This window comes from Cibotium barometz, chromosome 49 (genome assembly GCF_041138505.1).
Source record: "Cibotium barometz isolate CiBa-2024 chromosome 49, ASM4113850v1, whole genome shotgun sequence".
Lineage (NCBI taxonomy): Eukaryota > Viridiplantae > Streptophyta > Polypodiopsida > Cyatheales > Cibotiaceae > Cibotium > Cibotium barometz.
The window spans coordinates 11,499,302-11,519,084 of NC_141094.1; positions in this window are offsets into that span (position 1 = coordinate 11,499,302).

Genomic DNA, 19,783 nt, shown 5'->3' on the forward strand with positions numbered 1-19,783 from the left:
AAGTTTCGGATGCTCCGGAGAAGAAAGTTAGAGGATCAAAGGCCGATTTTCTTGTTATAATTATTTGGAGGACATGCGAAGGATGCTTGGAGATTGAAGCTTCGCTCATGACATTGTCTTTGTGTACAAAGAAAAAAGAGAGGAGCTTAGGGCTTCTGGAAAGGTTTTAGAGAAGAGCTTGGAGCTTTCACGAGATGACGGTAGATTCAAGGTCCCCTATGCTGGAGAGCATACTACTGCACATAGGCATGGCAGAGTCCAGGCTCACATGCACCCCCCTCCTCAACATAGATGGTTCCACCACATGTATTTGCTTATAGTTCTTCAGCTTTAAAACTGAATTGTAAACAAAAATCAGGATTGACGAATCAATTGACTCGCGGTTTTTAAATCAATGGAGCCTTGCACATCTAGATTAAAATCAATGGATTATAGGTCATCATTGATTATCTCATCTAGCTCTTCTACTATCATGAATTTTTGGCATCTACTATGTAACGATATTATTTATGATACAAAGGTAACATGGTTACATAGACAAGTATTTTTTTAATGACCTCATCTCAAATTTGTAGTCAATGGTTGTGACCATATGTGTTTTGCACGTCCTTAGCCCCCCTAAACCTATGTTCTACCTATATCACCTTATCCTATGCATATTTTTTCTTTAATTCTATGATTTATAAGATTTTTTTTAAAATTTTTGAGATTTTATTGGCCACTATCTACTATTGGAAATGAGCTTTTACAGATTTATTGGTGATAAAAATAAAAATAATTCTCATAAAAAATGTAAAAATATTTCAAAGTTCAGAAAAATAGCCCCTAAAAGTTGATGTTTTACATTAAAGTTCATGTAAAACCTCAACTTTTCCACACAACTCAATGTTTTGCATCGAAGTTGATGCAAAACATCAACTCTATCACAAAACTTGATGTTTTTGCATCAAATTTCAGATGCTCCGGAGAAGAAAGTTGGAGGATCGAAAGTCGATTTTCACAAACGGCATGTTTTAGTCATTCCGTCCACGTGGCATGCCCAGATGACCTATTCCACAAATTTTGAGTACCAACACAACTATGTTTCGATGCGATGTGCATACATCAAAAAGTGATTTGCTGATGCAGCAAATCGCTTTTATGTCTGAAGCGATTTGCTGATGCAGCAAATCACTTTTTGACGTCTGCACATCGCATCGAAACATAGTCATGTTGGTACTCAAAATTTGTGAAATAGGTCATCTGAGCATGGCTAGGCGAATGGAATCACTAAAAAGGCCGTTTGTGTTCATTCTATACTACCCTTAGACATACCATCTCTCAACATCCTTCACATGTACTCTAAAATAATTATAACTAGAGCTCATTCCTACACTACTCTTAGATATACCATCACCTACATTCATGATAATGGCTATCTGGATCAAACATCAACATATGCATACTATATGAAATTTTGCCAACCACCATATATGTACATGCATATATGTACATGATATAGACTACAATTTCTTCCCGCTACCCTTATCCATATTTCATAACAAGAATTTCCTTCATGAAAACAAATGCCTATGTTGTGGGTCAAAATTTACACCTATAGGCAATATGATGTCTGCCTCTAAAATTATCCCGCCAAAAAAATATTTTAATTTTCTATTCTTTTCGCATGCTTAGGTTTACTCAGAACCTCCATAATACCATCTTCTACATATATATATGAATTGAAGTCTGCCTTTGCACACCTATAAGTTGACCTCTTTAAACTCTTAGCATTGGTTGTATATCATGCCCACTATCTGCTTATAAATAATAGAGAAAATATTTATGTCATACAAACCGTTAAGGTAAGTATATACTAAAGTCCTCCTTACCAAGGTGTCAAAAATGTATCATTATTCCAAAATATCTCATTTTTTTAGTAATATCTCATAGTTTTTAGCTAATAAACCTTGTACTCAGTCAACTCTTCATCTTGTGTGAGCATTTACTTATTTTTGGGTATTTTCTTTTATTCTTTGGATTTATCTCATCCCAACACTTGGATTAATCTTATTGGTCCATAGGAACCTTATTGGTCCATAGGAACCTTAATTCAACCATAATCTAGAAATTTATGAAAATCTTTACCCTTAGGCTAAGGTCCTTTATACTACACATTTTCAATTAATTTCAAATGTACATTGGAATGTTCTTTTTGAATTTCTGTTTCAGGGGAAACCATTTTAGACACTAGGAGGATTTTTATATCCAAAAATATCTCAATTATGGATTATCTCTCTCTAGACATTTTCTCTCTCCAGGCCAAAACAAGGTAAAACAAGATCTTTCTTTTATTTCAGAGAGGGGAATAATTACAAGAACTGAAGGGGAGGTTCTTACACCTTTACACCTCAAACGCTAGAGGGAGGAATCTTACATCTTGTGTCTTTCTCTCTCTTGTGTGTGTGTGTGTTTGCTTGCTAGGGTTTGAAGCTCTCCCTCTCCTCCACATTCTCTTTATCAACCCCCCTCAATAAGGACAAAGGGTGACCTGGTTCACCCTTAGCACTTTCACTAAGAGTGACTAGTGAGGGGGGTAACCCCCCTCACTAAGGTCACTAAGGGTGACTCTTGGCCAGGGTGACTCACCCCCCTCACTGTAAGGGTTATTGATCTTACAATAGAAGATTCTCCCACAGGCACACCCTATTAGAAGCATGTGGTCAAATACTTATTATCTAAGGAATCTCATGTAGATGTTCTTCATAGAATGATATTAGCATGCAGACATATTGAGAAGGTGGAAGAGATTCCTAAAATTTACAATTGCAATGTGGATTTTGAGTTACCGAATGTACATGATCCTTCAGCCTCTCCAATCCAAGGAATGGAGCAAGCACATGATGCCTTGTGTGGAAGTAGGACTATGAATGACACACCAAACACAACATCATGGATTGGTAAGCTTATTATCTTAGCTTAATTTGAATAAACGTTGGATAACAAGAGTATTTATTGTGACTATAAGATTCCTTTCTCTAGCTTTTGAGGTGTAAAGGTGTAAAAACCTCCCCTTCTGTTCTTGTGATTATTTCCCTCTCTGAAGAAATAGAAAAAAGATCTTGTTTTACCCTGTTTTGGCCTAGAGAGAGAAAAAGTCTAGAGAGAGATAATCTTAAATTAAGATATCTTTGGATATAAAAATCCTCCTAGTGTCTAAAATGGATTCCCTTGAAATAGAAGTTCAAAAAGAACTTTCTAATGTGCATTTGGTTGAAAATGTGTATAAAGGACCTTAGACTAAGGGTCTACATTTTCAGAAATTTTTGGATTATGGTCCAATTAAAGTTCCAATGGACCAATTGGATTAATCCAAGTGTTGGGATGAGATAAATCTAAATAATAAAAGAAAATACCCAAAAATGAGTAAATACTCACATAAGATGAAGAGTTGACTGAGTACAAGGTTTATTAGTTAAAAACTATGAGATATTACTAAAAAATGAGATATTTTAGAATAATGATGCATTTTTGACACCTTGGTAAGAAGAGGGGGACTCTTGAGGTAGGCGCCTAATTCACACATGTGGATGAGTTTTTAATTCAAAAAAATTGTGATATTTTTATCTCTCCTCTCTCGTGGACCAAACCAAATCAAAAAGGGAGCCAAACTGATCCAAATCTTGTCCGAATTGAAACTGAACCTGATAAATTCTAGAACCTAGTTGGAATTTGTTAGTGGCCTCCCTCTGTTGCCATATATATAGGCAGTGATGTGTGTGAACACACTTAGGACCGCCGAGACACTTTTTTCCTCTTTAGGAGGTTTATTCCCCCGGCTTGTATATACGCCCATCATTCTAGGGCTAACTAATCTTTTGTACATTGACACAATCTAATACATTGTGTGTTGTGTGCATTCTTGCTTCTTCTTCCCCAAGCTTTGTGTGCTTTCCTGCAACCCTAATTCCAACAATTGGTATCAGAGCAGGCATCGGCTCCCAGGGTACGCCGCCGGCACCCTCCGACTCACGTTCTCTGATTGAGGTGAGCTTTCACGAGCGCTTGCAAGTCCCTATACTCTACAAATCGCGTTCTCAGAAATCGCATCTGAGGTTGTTTCGGGCTCCGTTTTTGCATTGCAAGTTTTGCACAGGTGTTTTCGTCATTTTTTACAAAAATTTTGACAGTGCAGTTTTTTTGCAAAACAGGCATACGTATTCTATTGTGGACCATGCTACATAGCATGAGGTTTTCTCTGTTCAGTCTTTGCTTCATTACAGGTAGCTTTTGCATCAGTTTCAGTCAGTGGCCATGACTGATAACAGCAATGATGTATTTCGCATGTTATCTTTCTGATGACAAATTAGATGGAGACAACAACTACCCACTTTGGGCATACATGATGCAGCATGTTTTGGTTGCAAAAGGAGTGTGGAACATTGTGCAGGGTATGGATGTACGTTCAAGTTCTGTGGATGTAGGATCTGTTGAGGATGTTGCAGGTTCTAGCAGCTCTACTGTTGCTACTTTTTTACCCACTCTACTGGATGGTAAAGATGCGCAAGCTCATGCCTTGATTGCACTTTCTGTCAAACGTAACATCACCCCACATATTCGTTCAGCTAAAATAGCAAAACAGGCTTGGGATATTCTAGCTGGTTTGTATGCAGGTTGTATAACGAGGCAAAAATCTCTTACCTGCGTAAAGAGCTAGAATCAAATATTATGCAGGAAGATGATGACATGAATGTTTTTCTTGCTGAGATTAAAGATCTCAAGGAACAGTTGATTTCTGCAGGGGTGAGATTATTCCTGATCATTCTCTTGTGCAGACTGTTCTTGATGCTTTACCTGAGTCATATCAAACTTTTGCTTCCACATGGAGACTTGTCATCACTGATGTTGTCAAGTATGATACTTTAGTCAACAAGCTCTTGCAAGAAGCGTAGTCTAGGTAAAACAAGGCTAGTAGGCAGCATGCAGTTGATCTCGCATTTGTTGCTGTCCAACAGAGAAGAAGTGGTAAGGCAGTTCCTTCCACTGTTTCTTCTCCTAGTAGTAGGTCTGCAACTTCTTCTCCTTCCACAGGTAGCAACAATAGGTCTGAGAAGGCTCTTGTTGATAAAGGCAAGAAAAAAATGAGGTGCAACTATTGTAAGGCAACTGATCATGTCATTAAGAATTGCCCTAAGCTAAAGGCTAAAGAGGGAAAGAAGAAAGAGTCAAATGTAGCCACAATAGTGGATGCTTCTACAAATGCAGATTTTATAAATGTTGTGCAGGATACAAAATGGGCATTTAGCATGTATTGCCAGTATGACCCATCTGTACATGATGCATGTTTGGCAGTTTCTGTTGACTCTAATGTTTGTTGGTATTTTGACAGTGGTGCTACAAAGCGCATTACCTCGCATCGTGATATGTTCACTTGTCTTGAGGCTGTCCCTAATGGGAATACTGTCACATGTGCCAATAATGCTTCTTACCCAGTGAAGGTCATTAGTAAAATTATGCTTACTACTGCAAATGGCAGCGCTTTCACACTTTCAGATGCTTTGTATGTACCAGGGATAAAGAAAAATCTATTGTCTCTCTCTGCGCTTGCTAGACTTGGACTTGTAGTCAAATTTGTGGATGACAGATGTACTGTTCATGATTTGACTTCTGGTGATACGATTATTGTATCTGGCACCTTGTTTCGTGGGTTGTATAGGCTCAATTCTTATCACAAGTGTGTGGAAGATTCAACAAATGCAGTTTCTGATGAAAAGGCAGTTTCAGATGCAAAACTATGGCATGCTCGTTTTGGTCATCTGAACTTTGCTAGTTTGCTACGTTTGCAGAAATTTGATATGGTTGCTTCATTGCCCCCTCTTGAGGCACCATTGAAACATGTTTGTGAAGGCTGTATTTTAGGCAAAATGCAGCGTTCTACGTTTCTGCGTTTCCAAAGGATGGTTCTATGCGGGCCACTCGTCGCAAATTGCAACTTGTACATAGTGATGTATGTGGGCCTATGCAAACTCCGTCATTTGGTAAACACTTGTACTTCGTGACTTTCATTGATGATTACTCAAGGCATGCATGGGTATATCCACTGAAGGCAAAGTCCGAAGTATTTTTGTGCTTTAAACAGTTTATACTTATGGTTGAAAATGTATCCAATTGTACTGTGGGCACCCTCCGTTTTGATCGAGGAGGGGAGTACATGTCTAAAGAGTTTGATGCATTTCTGGCTAGTCGTGGGATAAAACACCAATGTACAGTGCCGTATACCCCTCAGCAAAATGGTGTTGCTGAGAGGAAAAACAGGTCACTTATGGAGATGGCACGATGTATGGTCAAGAGCCAAGCTTTGCCACATGCGTTTTGGCTTGATGCTATCGTGTGTGCTGCATATGTACTGAATAGGTGTCCCACTAAAGCCTTACAGTCTACTACTCCATACGAAGCTTGGCATGGCAGGAAGCCTTCTATTGGTCACTTGCGTGTCTTTGGTTGCTTGGCCTATGCTTTAGTGCCTGTGCAACAAAGCAGAAAATTGGATGATAAGGCTGTCAAATGCATTTTTGTTGGTTACAGTGCTGAGAGCAAGGGTTAAAGATTGTATCATCCGTAGTCAAAGCGTATCTTGATTAGTCGAGATGTTGCTTTTGTGGAAGATGCTGTGCAGCCTTTATTATCATGTACCAAAGAGACATGAGCTCATGGGATGTATTTGATACGTTGTTGCCTCCATTTACAGGTGGGAATTCAAATGTAAGTCCTAATGAGGTAAATACTCAGCCCTATGCAGATTTCAAATGACATCATAGATCAGCCTATTTCTGATGCAGATTTACAGGATGTAATTCAGGGTTGTTGCAAGATCAGGGTGTCCAGTTTTATCCAGTTTATGTTGGATTGGGACAATGCTTGGAGAGCAAATTTTGGGGGGCAAGGTACTTAAAATGAGATCAAGCAAATAATAAAAAATACGCTTGCCCTTAAAGTAACTCAATATAACTTAAATTAAATTAAATTAGTCTAATTAATCAAAATTAATAAAAAATATGATGAAATGATAAACAAATGATCTTTCCATACTTAGAGTGATCCAATTTATTTTTCCATAGATACACCATTACAAGTACACTAGTCCCTATAGGTTTTAGATGATTCACATCAAAAATGTAATTTTACTAATTAGATTATTAATATTTGCAGGCCTTCTGATAGTCTGGAAGAATTTTGAAAAAGAGATGATTAAAAATCCAACCATTGGATTTGTAATTTTTACTAACCACCACATTCTACTAATTTCCTAGTATCTACCCACTCTTTTGATCTACAAGATTGAGGATTTTAAGTGGTAGCTATTGTGGGTACAAAAAGTGGCGTATATGATAACACTTTAAAGACCTTGAAATATTTAAAGAAAATAGACAAATATCTTAAAATTTTCTCAAAAAATCAAGTTAAGCTCTATATTATGTGAAGATCTAAGGTACAAAGTGGGAATCTCATATGAGTTTATATGTAAAAGATATTAGCATTTTATGGAATCAGTTCAAATTTGGGACAAGGTGTATACATTGACTTTGTACCTAAGAAAATTAGGACTTTTAACTATCTAATTCTTAATAAAATTATGCAACTATATTTCCAACTTTGAATATGATGTTCCATCTAAAGAACTTGAAACGAAATTCCTTTATTTACTAGGAGAGATTAGCCACTAAAGGTAAACAAATGCCTGTTTTTTTACTGTTTACACGATGCCTGAGTGGACAAAATTGGGCACCCTGATCTTGCAACCACCCTTCATGAGGATAGGGCTGAAAATGAGCAAGCTAGATGTATGCCTAAATGGCTAGTGCAAACCTTGCGTGATAGTAAAATTGATACACCTATATCTAGACATACTCGTTCAGGTTTTTGGCATGCCTCTTATGCATCAGATTGTTATGCTTTGGCTGTGTCTAGTATGTGTGAAGAGGAAGAACCTCTTTCATTTGATGAGGCACAAAAATCAAAAAATTCATTGGCTGCAATGCAAAGTGAATATGATGCTATAATGAAGAATGGTACATGGTCTTTGTGTGATTTGCCTATTGGTAAAAAGGCCATTGGATGTAAGTGGGTTTTTAAGTTGAAACGAAAGCCAGATGGCAGTGTTGATCGCTATAAAGCTAGACTTGTTGCAAAGGGTTATGCTCAAGAAAAGGGCATTGATTTTGATGAGACCTTTGCTCCCACGTCGTATGACTACCATTCGTAGCATTTGTGCATTGGCAGCTCATAATGGTTGGAATGTACATCAGTTGGACATAAAGACTGCGTTCTTGAATGGAGATTTGCATGAGGAGGTGTGTATCGCAGCCTCATGGTTTTGTTCAAAGAGGGCAGGAAAACAAAGTGTGCAGGTTGAAAAAGGCTTTATATGGTTTAAAGCAAGCTCCACGAGCTTGGTATGAAAAGATACATGCATATTTGATTGCACATGGTTTTTTCAGAATAGTCCAACAGAAAGCACTTTGTATGCTAAACGTGTGGATGATGTACATCTAATCATTGCTCTCTATGTCAATGACATGCTGCTCACAGGACCAAATGAGAGTCATATTGCTGATTTTAAGGCTGATTTGAATGCCTCTTTTGAGATGTTAGATTTGGGGCATTATTTGGGGATACAATTTAAGCAGTGTGATGGAGGTATTGCTTTGTGTCAGACAAAGTATATTGAGACATTGTTGCATAGATTTGGCCTTGAAGACTGCAAGTCTATTGCTACTCCAATGGAGGTTTGAAGTTAAGTCTTCATGATGCTGGAGATCACTTTGATATCACACTCTATCTGGTTGCCTCATTTATGTATGCATTACGAGGCCGGACATTCAGTTTGCAGTCTCACAGGTGAGCAGGTTTATGCATAGCCCAGGGTCTCAGCATCATTGGAAGGCAGTTAAACGCATCTTTCGCTACTTGAGTGGCACCATACATCTTGGGTTGTTTTATCCCAAGGGGGGATCGTTGCTGCCAGATTTACATGCTTTTTTGAACTCAGAGTTGCTATGACACAAGAGTGTCCACAAGTGGTTTTTGTTTCATGCTTCTCGGTAGCTCATGCATATCTTGGTTGAGCAAGAAGCAACCTACTGTGGCCACTTCTAGTTGTGAAAACACCATATTGGGGAATATGGAAATTTCCCACAAGTTTGGGACACGTGGTCAAAAGTTTGGATTAACCATAACTTGAACACCACTAATCCAAAATGAGCGCTTTATAGCTCTTTAGATTCCATTTTTCAAGCGCTTTCCAACGATAGGTCATATGATAGGGTTTTGAGAAACTTACAAACATGTTATCCATGTCCCCTTTTTTAAGTATTCAAAAATGGGAATTGGGAAATTCCCAAATTCACTAATATGGTGTTTGAAGCTGAGTATAGGGCAGCTTTCACAGCTACGGTTGAGTGTGTGTGGCTCAGACGGCTTATGCTGACTTGGGTGTTGGACAGGAGACTACCACCTCTATCTACACTGACAGTCAGAGAGCATTGGCAGTTTGCGAGAACCCAGTTTTTCATGCTCGCACAAAGCACATTGAGGTGCATTATCACTATGTCAGGGAGAGACTCTCAGCAGGAGAGATCAGCTTGGTCTATGTGCCAACACAGGACAACCTCGTCGATCTTTTCACAAAGGTGCTTCCTCGTGAGAAGTTCAAAGCTTTTCGCAAAGCTTTGGGCCTAGTCCCCTTTGTGGACTAATCTACTTCGGGCATGGCATTTCCCTATACATGAGTGCTAGCTCTCGTTCACACCATCACTCCCAGGGGGATTTGTTGCCATATATATAGGCAGTGATGTGTGTGAACACACTTAGGACCGCCGGGGTACTTTTTTCCTCTTTAGGAGGTTTTTTCCCCCGGCTTGTATATACGCCCATCATTCTAGGGCTAACTAATCTTTTGTACATTGACACACTCTAATACATTATGTGTTGTGTGCATTCTTGCTTCTTCTTCTCCAAGCTTTGTGTGCTTTTCTGCAACCCTAATTCTAACACCCTCACCTATAAATAGATCCTTAGTCTTTTTTTAAAAAAATCTGTGAACTATACCATGCCAGTATTACATTAAAATAGTAATATTTTCTATTATCCCTTAAAAATCCTCTACTTTTGGAGAGATTGGAGCTTCTCTCTCTCTTCAACAATCCTTGGAGCTTTCTTCTCAACATACTAAACCAATTGATTGGTTGGGGGCTTTCTTCTAAAATAAAGAAGCAAGCTAAATCAAAAGGTAAGAAGTAATTTCATGGTTTTCATTAATATTCTCAAAAGATTTCACTTCTCAACCCCTCTCAAGCTTGAGAAGTTTCAAATTAGTTGTTTTCAATGCAAATCAAGCGTTCTATAAGAATTCTAATGTTAATCACAAAAAAGTTAGTTTTTATGCTTAATTAGGATGCTTTTTATGTATATCTCTCTCTCCTCAAAAGAATAGTCATTCCTATGACATTCTTTAGCAAATGAATGCTTCTCATAAATTCTTAATTCAAAATCAATCTCTAAGCTTGTTAAGCTAGAGGGTAAGAAAATGGCTTTTTATGCCTTTATGCTATAAAAATTATGGTAAACTTATGATTTAATTCCATAAATTGGATTTAAGTCTAAGGATAGTATTCTATCATAATTGTAATACAAAGTCTTATTCTTTCTAGAAATATTAAAAATTAGCAGTAATAGCAGTAGCGAAGCTTTGGTAAAAATTTTATAAATTAATACATAGCTCATTTTTATGTATAATGTGAAAAGAGGACTTCCTACCATATTCTAAGATTGGTCATCCTATGTTAAAAGAATGATTTTCATCACATTCATGGAAAACTAATTTTTAGTGTGTAGGCATAAATAATTAATTAAAGAAAAGAGAAAATTTTGGCAATTTTATTTTTATGCAAAAAGAGGAATTCCCATGATAATGGAGATCCATGTAATTAAATGGAAAAAGAGAAATTTTGGTATATTAAAATAATGAATATTTTTATTTAAAGAGAAATTTTAGATAAATTTATTTTATGTATGAGAAAATTTAAATGATAAAAGAGGAATTCCCATGACATTTGGAATTCAATCATTTAAATGGTAAAAGTGGAATTCTTGGCATATTTGAAATAATGGATATTTTTATTAAAGAAAAGAGAAATTTTTGATAAATTCCCATGATATTTGAGATCCAAGAAATTAAATGAAAAAAGAGGAATTTTTAGCATAATTCAAATTATGAGTATTTATCAATAGTGAAATTTTGAGCATTATTGGGAAATATGGGTAGAATTGATTTTTGTAAATCCCATGAATCTTTTACTCAAAAGAAGAATATTGAATATAATTCATTTGAGAAATTTGAGAAAGAATATGAAAATATCCATCGAGAAAAAGTACCTTTAACTAGGCCAAGCAAGTGGCAGAAATTTAGAAAAAGTCCCATCGGTATCGAAAGTAGAAAAATGTTACTAAATGTGAATGGATGTGAATAAGATGAGAATACGATGTGATAAGATGTGAATGCAATGTGATAGGATGTGAGTGGACGTGATAAGATGTGAATGCAATGTGACATTAGGGGAAGGTTGAGGTCTATGGGGGCCCTTTAAGCTGCCATATTATGTTTTTAAGTACTTTTGCTTAAGGACTCTAAGCAAACTTTGACTAGGTCTGACAAGGGGATCTTTATGCAATCATTATTTGAATTTCTATTTTTTCAAATATATATTTGCTTGAGCTAAATTGGGGGTAACTTTTTGGTTTCACCAAATTCAAAATGGCTGAAAAGCCTTCCCTCCTCTCTTCCCTCCACTTTTAGGACCCCCCCACTTTCTCTCTCTACATTCTCTCTCTAAGACGCCCTCGTTTCACTACCACTCTCTATCTCTTCCCCTTTCTCACATTTGGGTGTGCCATGGCACTGCATCTCTGATTAGTAAGCTTTCATAACCTCTGCACTTCCAAATGCTACAGATATCTCACACTCTCTCATGCTCCATGCCTCATCTTTTTATCATTTTATGTTCTCTCTCTCTCTCTCTCTCTCTCTCTCTCTCTCTCTCTCTCTCTCTCTCTCTCTCTGATGTCTTTCCCATATTGAAGTGCAGAAAATCCCTCTGTCAACCTCCATAGCTTCAGAGCTTACCACTTTCCATTCTTGCATTGTTTACCATACATATCCCCTACTTCCGTCTACAATCTACACATCTCTCTCTCTCTCTCTCTCTCTCTCTCTCTCTCTCTCTCTCTCTCTCTCTATTGTATTATGCTGCAAAACCTCAATCTACCATCTTCTATGCCTCTTGCCATCTTCCTTGTCCTTTCTCCTATTACCTAATCACTCCATCTATGATCTTCTAATATTTTTTACAGCAAAACTTCATTGCACTCTCCTTAGAATACCCTATCCTCACTCTTGCATTGTGTTCTACAAGAAGCTCTTTTCAGCATTGCCTAACCCTAAAGAAAATGCCACTTGAAGATATATCTAACAGAGCACCAAAGTTCAGGTTACATGCAGATTTGGCTACTGAGTATGCTACCCTCCGCAGCTCAAAAACAAGTGGTGTGACCAATGTGCCATTGGGTACTCTTCGATCACAAGGGCGAAAATGTATTGACCTCTGGACGAATGGATTCATATACCCTATTGACCCGCTCACCAATGCTCCACCTCATTTTGTTAATATTACTACATTTCTTACGTATGTAGGTGATGGAGCTAATGGTCTATTTGGCTATTGTAGGAGGCTTTCTTTTGTTGCAGCTCTTAAGAATCGCATTCAAGTAAAGGCATGAAAAGAGATACACTTATCTTGTGGGATCCATATGCAGCCTTTAGGCTTGACTGAATGTCATGGAAAATCCTGCGTTGAAAGCTCTCCATTGTGGTGGGGTCTGGAATGGGCCATTCCGGGCTATTTAGTGCAGGAGGAGAAATTGGCTCAAGTGCTCCAAACCTTCCCTCTGTGGCACAACATATGTTGCAGCAATGAAAAATACTCCTCTATTTGCAAGTTCGGAACTTGTTTCCCCAGCATACATAAGCCTACCTAGATCAACATGACATGCTTCGAAGGTCCTTATAAAACATTCTAGAGGCTGCCATTCCACACATGTTGAAGGGAAAACATCTGCATACAATAGAATACATTGGAGTTCTTGATATTCACATAGTCTTCATGCAAGCATTTCTCTAAAGCAAAGAAACTATAAACAAGTTCTGAAACTTACAGTTAGTTGAGAACCGTGGTGAGTTCTCATCTTCAAGATGTATTTGGCTTGAGGTGTAAACATGTTGCACCTTTGCAAGCCGCTTTCCATCCTTGTTGCAAACTTTGAATTCTAAGATCCTTCCTTGTGGAAGCCATATGCCTTTGAGGAACCTTGTGTGCACCCCTCAAACTGGGCTGCATTGTTATCCACATGAACCACTTAAAAATGGTAGGAATTCAATAACCTTCATCATCCTGTACTTTGGAAATAGCCATGGACTCGATAGTGGATGATGGCCTGCGTACACACTGAAGAGCCATAGATTGCCCAAAAAGAAATTGAATGTTAAGAATATGGCAAAAAAACAAATCCCTGCTCAGAGAGAGAGAGAGAGAGAGAGAGAGAGAGAGAGAGAGAGAGAGAGAGAGAGAGAGAAAGAGAGAGAGAGAGAGAGCTAGCTAAAGCTTCAAAGAAAATCGCTGCAAATCCATACACACACACACAATACACACACACACACACATGCACACACACACAAAAAGCTTAACCTTCAAAAGAAAGCAAATGAGAGATTGCATTAGGTGCCTGCTTGCAAAGAGAGAGAGAGAGAGAGAGAGAGAGAGAGAGAGAGAGAGAGTCTGATAAACAGAGCTTCCTCTAGAGAGAGAGAGAGAAGGGCTGATAACAGAGCTTCCTCTCAGTAGCTAGTAGCAAAGAGCTTTCCTCAAAAGAAAGCTAATGAGAGATTGCATTAGGTGCCTGCTTGCACAGAGAGAGAGAGAGAGAGAGAGAGAGAGAGAGAGAGAGAGTCTGATAAACAAAGCTTCCTCAAGAGAGAGAGAGAGAGGCTGATAACAGAGCTTTCTCTGAGTAGGTGGTAGCAAAGAGCTTTCCTCAAGTTGGAGATGAAGATAGGGCTGCAAGTGAGGGTGTAGAGAGTGGTAGATGGGGAAAGTGGGTTAGTCTAAAAGGGAGGAGAGAGAAACATGCCCCTACTTTTGGAGGGAAGAGGGAAGTGAGGGGGGGTAACTTTTTGAAACTTTTCCTTTATAAAAATATAAAAAGAAAAGATATTGAAGATTTTCTTTGCTGGCAGATCTGAAAAAGGTAAGATTCTACCTTTGACCACAAGATTTAGGTTCTTAATCAACCCAACATTTTTGTACACATTTATTTTTCCTATTGGCCTTCACACTAATCATCTCCTTAATCTCATGGCAGCTTAAAGGGGCCCCATAGACCTCAACCTTCCCCTAATGTAAGATGTGAGTGGATGTGATAAGATGTGAATGTGATGTAAATGGATGTGGATGTGAAAAGATGTAAATGGAATGTGATGTGATGTAAATGGATGTGGATGTGAAGAGATGTGGATGGGATGTGATAGGATGTGAGTGGATGTGATAAGATGTGAATGCAATGTGATAAGATGTGAGTGGATGTGATAAGATGTGAATGTGATGTAAATGGATGTGATGTGAAGAGATGTGGATGGGATGTGATGTGATGTAAATGGATGTGGATGTGAAGAGATGTGGATGGGATGTGATATGATGTGATGTAAATGGATGTGGATGTGATGAGATGTGGATGGGATGGGATGTGATGTAAATGGATGTGGATGTGAAGAGATGTGGATGGGATGTAAATGGATGTGGATGTGAATGTGATGACATGAGATTGAGATGTGATGATATGTGAAAGGATGTGATGTGATGTAAATGGATGAGAATGAGATGTGGACGTGATGTAATGTGGATGGGATGTATGTGATGTGATGTGGATGTAATGAATGAGATGGATGTGAATGGATGCGATGAAATGTGAATGGATGACATGTGATGTGATGTAAATAGATGTGAATGGATGAGATGTGATGTGAATGGATGTGATGTGATGTAAATAGATGTGAATGGATGAGATGTGATGTGAATGGATGTGAAATGGATGTGATGTGAATAGGGATAGATGTGAATGAATGAGATGTGATGTGAATCGGGATAGATGTGAATGGATGAGATGTGATGTGAATCGGGATAGATGTGAATAGATGAGATGTGATGTGAATCAGGATAGATGTGAATGGATGAGATGTGATGTGAATGGATGTGATGTGAATCGAGATAGATGTGAATGGATGTGATGTGAATTGGGATAGAAGTGAATGGATGTGATGTGATGTGATATGGATATGGGTAGATATGAATGAATGAGATGTGATGAGGATAGATGTGATGAGATGTAATATGATGTGACTAGATGAGAGTGGATGAAGGACGATGGGAATACATATGATTGGATGTGGATTAAGCAATGTGAATTGATGTAGAAGAATGTGGAATAACGAGAAATAATGTGAAACAATGTGGAAAGATGAGAGTTCGTTAGAAACTATATTTATGACCTATTTTTAAATGGCTGTTTTATGTCAAGAATGCTGGGGAAGCATTTTGACCATATTGTGAATGAGGTCATGGAGACCTAAGTGATAAAGTTGCAACAGCTGAGAGACGGAGAGTCAACGGATGAAAGAATGCTTCCCCAGCATTCTTGACATAAAACAGCCATTTAAAAACAGGTCATAAATATAGTTTCTACTGAACTCTCATCTTTCCACATTATTCCACATTCTTTCCACATTATTCCACATTATTTCTCGTTATTCCACATTCTTCTACATCAATTCACATTGCTTAATCCACATCCAATCGTATGTATTCCCATCGTCCTTCATCCATTCTCATCTAGTCACATCATATTACATCTCATCACATCTATCCTCATCACATCTCATTCATTCATATCTACCCATGTCCATATCACATCACATCACATCCATTCACTTCTATCCCGATTCACATCACATCCATTCACATCTATCCCGATTCACATCACATCCATTCACATCACATCTCATCCATTCACGCAAGGTCTACCAAGGTCTTGACTAGCCTCGGTTCGATTTAAATGGTGAGCTTCCAGTACGGTGGATGAGGGACAAAGGAAGCGGCCTATGAGTGAAGGGCTAGGTGACCTACAAAGGAGCCTAGAGGGTGCTGACCATACAGTGCTCAGGCTCTGGGTCACCGAGGATACCCACATGTGCGTCGAGGAAGAAAATGGAGCAAGGAGTTGAAGTTGGTTTTTTAACTCGGGCATGGATCTAATTGATTGTCCCCTTGAACGGATGAGTCCATGGCTCTTTTATATGGATCTATTGGTTGATCTTGCTGATCTTCAAACGGAGAGTCCATCTGGATTTTTATAAGTGAATATATTTTTGGGTACTATGAGCTAGGAACTATTGAAAAGGCCCCTGAGTAGACAGGCGGAGCGTTCTGGGGCCAATGATGCCATAGGTACACCGATGAAAGAATGATTGGAAATTAGAATTCAACCTGGATATTTTGGAGGATTATGATTAATGATACTATGGTTTCATTAAAATATTGTTTTAAAGACGGCTGAATCTGTGAAACATGCAATTTCATATTGGGTGTGTAAGTGGTGTGACTATCTTGAAGTTTGCTTGAAGCACCGGCTAGGGGACCTGGGAACTCTTTTCCCTGGTACCCGAGATAAAACATAACCAAATTCCTAAATAGATCCTATCACTACAGTGGTTGGGCGGTTGGCTAACCCATGGGACTGGTGGATGGGGTTAGGCTGGACTGATGGATCCCTAAAATGAGACTCAACTCTGTTATGGTACGATAGATGAAGTAAATCCCAGATAGTCTTTGTTCTATGGAAAAAAATCAACAGTTGTGCCTCTCGAGATGAGGAAAAAAGCGTTGGTCTCTATAATCCAAGTGCAAGTCTTTTCCTTGATCTGGTTATGTGACTTACGGTTTCGGTCGGATCAGTTTAGTTAGTTAAGGTTCTTAACTATGTTAGAATAAAAATATCCTGGAGGAATCGCCTGTGCTTTCTAGGTGAGGAGAGTTTTTTCGGGTTCGGTTTTGGAAGAACCAAGGGATTAGTCTCTTATCCAGATATCCATGGGTGAGGCCCCGAGTGTGAGAGGCTCTGCCTTGTGCAAGAAGTGCTACTTCTGTTGCTGCTAGCACCCTCGATTTTGTTGCGCAGAGTGGGCAGGGTCTTTTAGCTGGTATCAGAGCAAATTGGCTAAAGTGGATCAACCGAGAAGCAAGAAATGTTAAAAATTTATGAAGTACCAGTAAAAGATTGTAATTGTGTGATGAAATTCATACAAATTGATATTCAAAATAATAATTCATAAATTGGTAATTGGGTCTTCAGATGGAAGTACCGCAATTTTATGGAATCCCTAACTTGCTTGAGGGCTAGATATGATGGTATTTACCTTATAACTCCAAGGACCGTGACTACTCGTATATACCGTGGGTATAATTGCAGCTCTTTACTGACAATATATACCATGGGTATAACTACAGCTTTTTACTGACAATATATATGAGTAAATCTAAGACCTTGAAATTATAAGCAAAAATGCTATCCAAATGATGAATTCAAATGCTGGTTGATATGATTTTAGAATTATGGTTGAGAAATTGATGAGTTGATTTGGATTCTAATTGAAAGATAATGATTCCTGAATTTTGGTTGAAAGAAGATAAGTTGAACAAAGCCATAATGAGGATGAATGGGACAAATCCCAGTGATGATATTGGTAACTAGAATGACGATTATGACTTCAACAAATCACTATGAGATTAGTGGATTGTGCTGACAAATTGTTGCTGTTAACCCTTGACCCAGTGGATCTAATTAAGGGATGACAAATTGCTGCTGTTAACCCTTGACTGAGTGGATCTAATTAAGGGATGACAAATTGAAAACCTGCATTACTGAAATTACCGTGGAGGAATGACCAGATGGAATTTTTGGTTTGATGGACCATTACTGTGTTATTATAAGAATATGAATGAATAATTCTTTGATAAACGAGTTCTTTATGTTCTTCTATTAGAAGGGATCTTTATCCCATGATTATGTGGGGGGATGACCAATCTAAAGAATCCCATAATCAGTTGGATCTAAAGTCAGATTTGAATTATAAATAAAGGGACTTAACAAGAATTTTCGTATTGATATGATCATGGATCGAGGTCATCATGGTGGTAGGAATGTTAACCCCCAACTCGATGAGGAAGAACTTAACTTGGATGTTTGAAGCTCTTCATAGATTGTAGTTGTACCTTTCAAGGGTGAAGGGGAAAACTTGGGTGAGGTTGTGGAGAAGTGGATCGAAGCAATGGAAGAATACTTCGATGTCACCGGGTACAATGAGAAGAGTAAAATGGCTCTTGCAAGACTGAAGATAGTAGAAACAGCTAGAGTGTCATGGAGAAACCACTGCGAGACAAACCGTCTGGATCGAAACACCCAGACATGGAATGATCTCAAAATTTACCTAAGGAAGAGATTCAGCCTCCCAGCTTTTTGGAAACCAAGATGAACGAATTCTTAGAGTTAACCCAGGGGAGCAAAACTATTGAAGTGTATCACCAAGCGTTCACTCTCCTCCTCAAATAAATTCCACTGCTGGGAATGAAGAACAACTGATGGCCAGGTTCATTCAAAGACTGAACGAACCTCTGAATATCCTAGTGAAGAATGCCAAGCCAGTTTCCATGGCTCAAGCAGTGCGGTTGTCATTTAGCCAAGGCCTTTGATGTCGCCGAAGCCAGCACCATCATCTTTCAAAACATTTCTAGCTCTAGAAGGTGATTTCAACCTTCCACCGCCTAAGAGACAACAAGGTGAAGCTCATAATATGGAAAGTTCCAGAATGGAAGAAAGGTCCTTTTCCTGGAACTCAATCCCCTAGAATTCAACTTCAGAAGTTTCACCCTTGAACAAAGAAGTGAAATGGTATAACTGTCAAGGCTTTGGACATCACAGTATGGATTGCCCAACTCCTTTTGGATCAAGGTTTTCGGGGCGGGGAAATCGGGGACCAAGATTCTAGACTCTAGCTCCTTCCTTCTAGAGTAATCAGGTTCCTTTCCATCAAAATCAGGAAAATCCTAAAGGTAGACTCTCTAACCAACCCTCAGTTTCAATCCAAAGTAATGCCAGACCTTCGCCTCAAAATAGGAGAAGTCAAAGAGGGATAAACATTCCCAAATCGGTCGTCCACTTCCAAGGCAGTAATGCTAGAAGTGATTGAAGAAGAAGAAGATGAAAGAGATTATACTACAACTGCGAGATGAGGACATCTCGTGTTTTTTAAGTGAGATAGGATGTAAGATTCCACCCTCCAGCTTTTGAGGTGTACAGGTGTAAAAACCTCCACTTCTGTTCTTGTAATTATTCCCGTCTCTGAAATAGAAGAAAGATTTTGTTTTACCCTGTTTTGGCCTAGAGAGAGAATCCTAAATTAAGATATCTTTGGATATAAAAATCCTCCTATCTATCTAAAATGGATTCCCCTAAAACAAAAATTCAAAAAGAACTTTCTAATGTGCATTTGGAATTAATTGAAAATGTGTATAAAGGACCTTAGCCTAAGGGTCTACATTTTCAAAAAAAATTAGATTATGGTCCAATTAAGGTTCCAATGGGC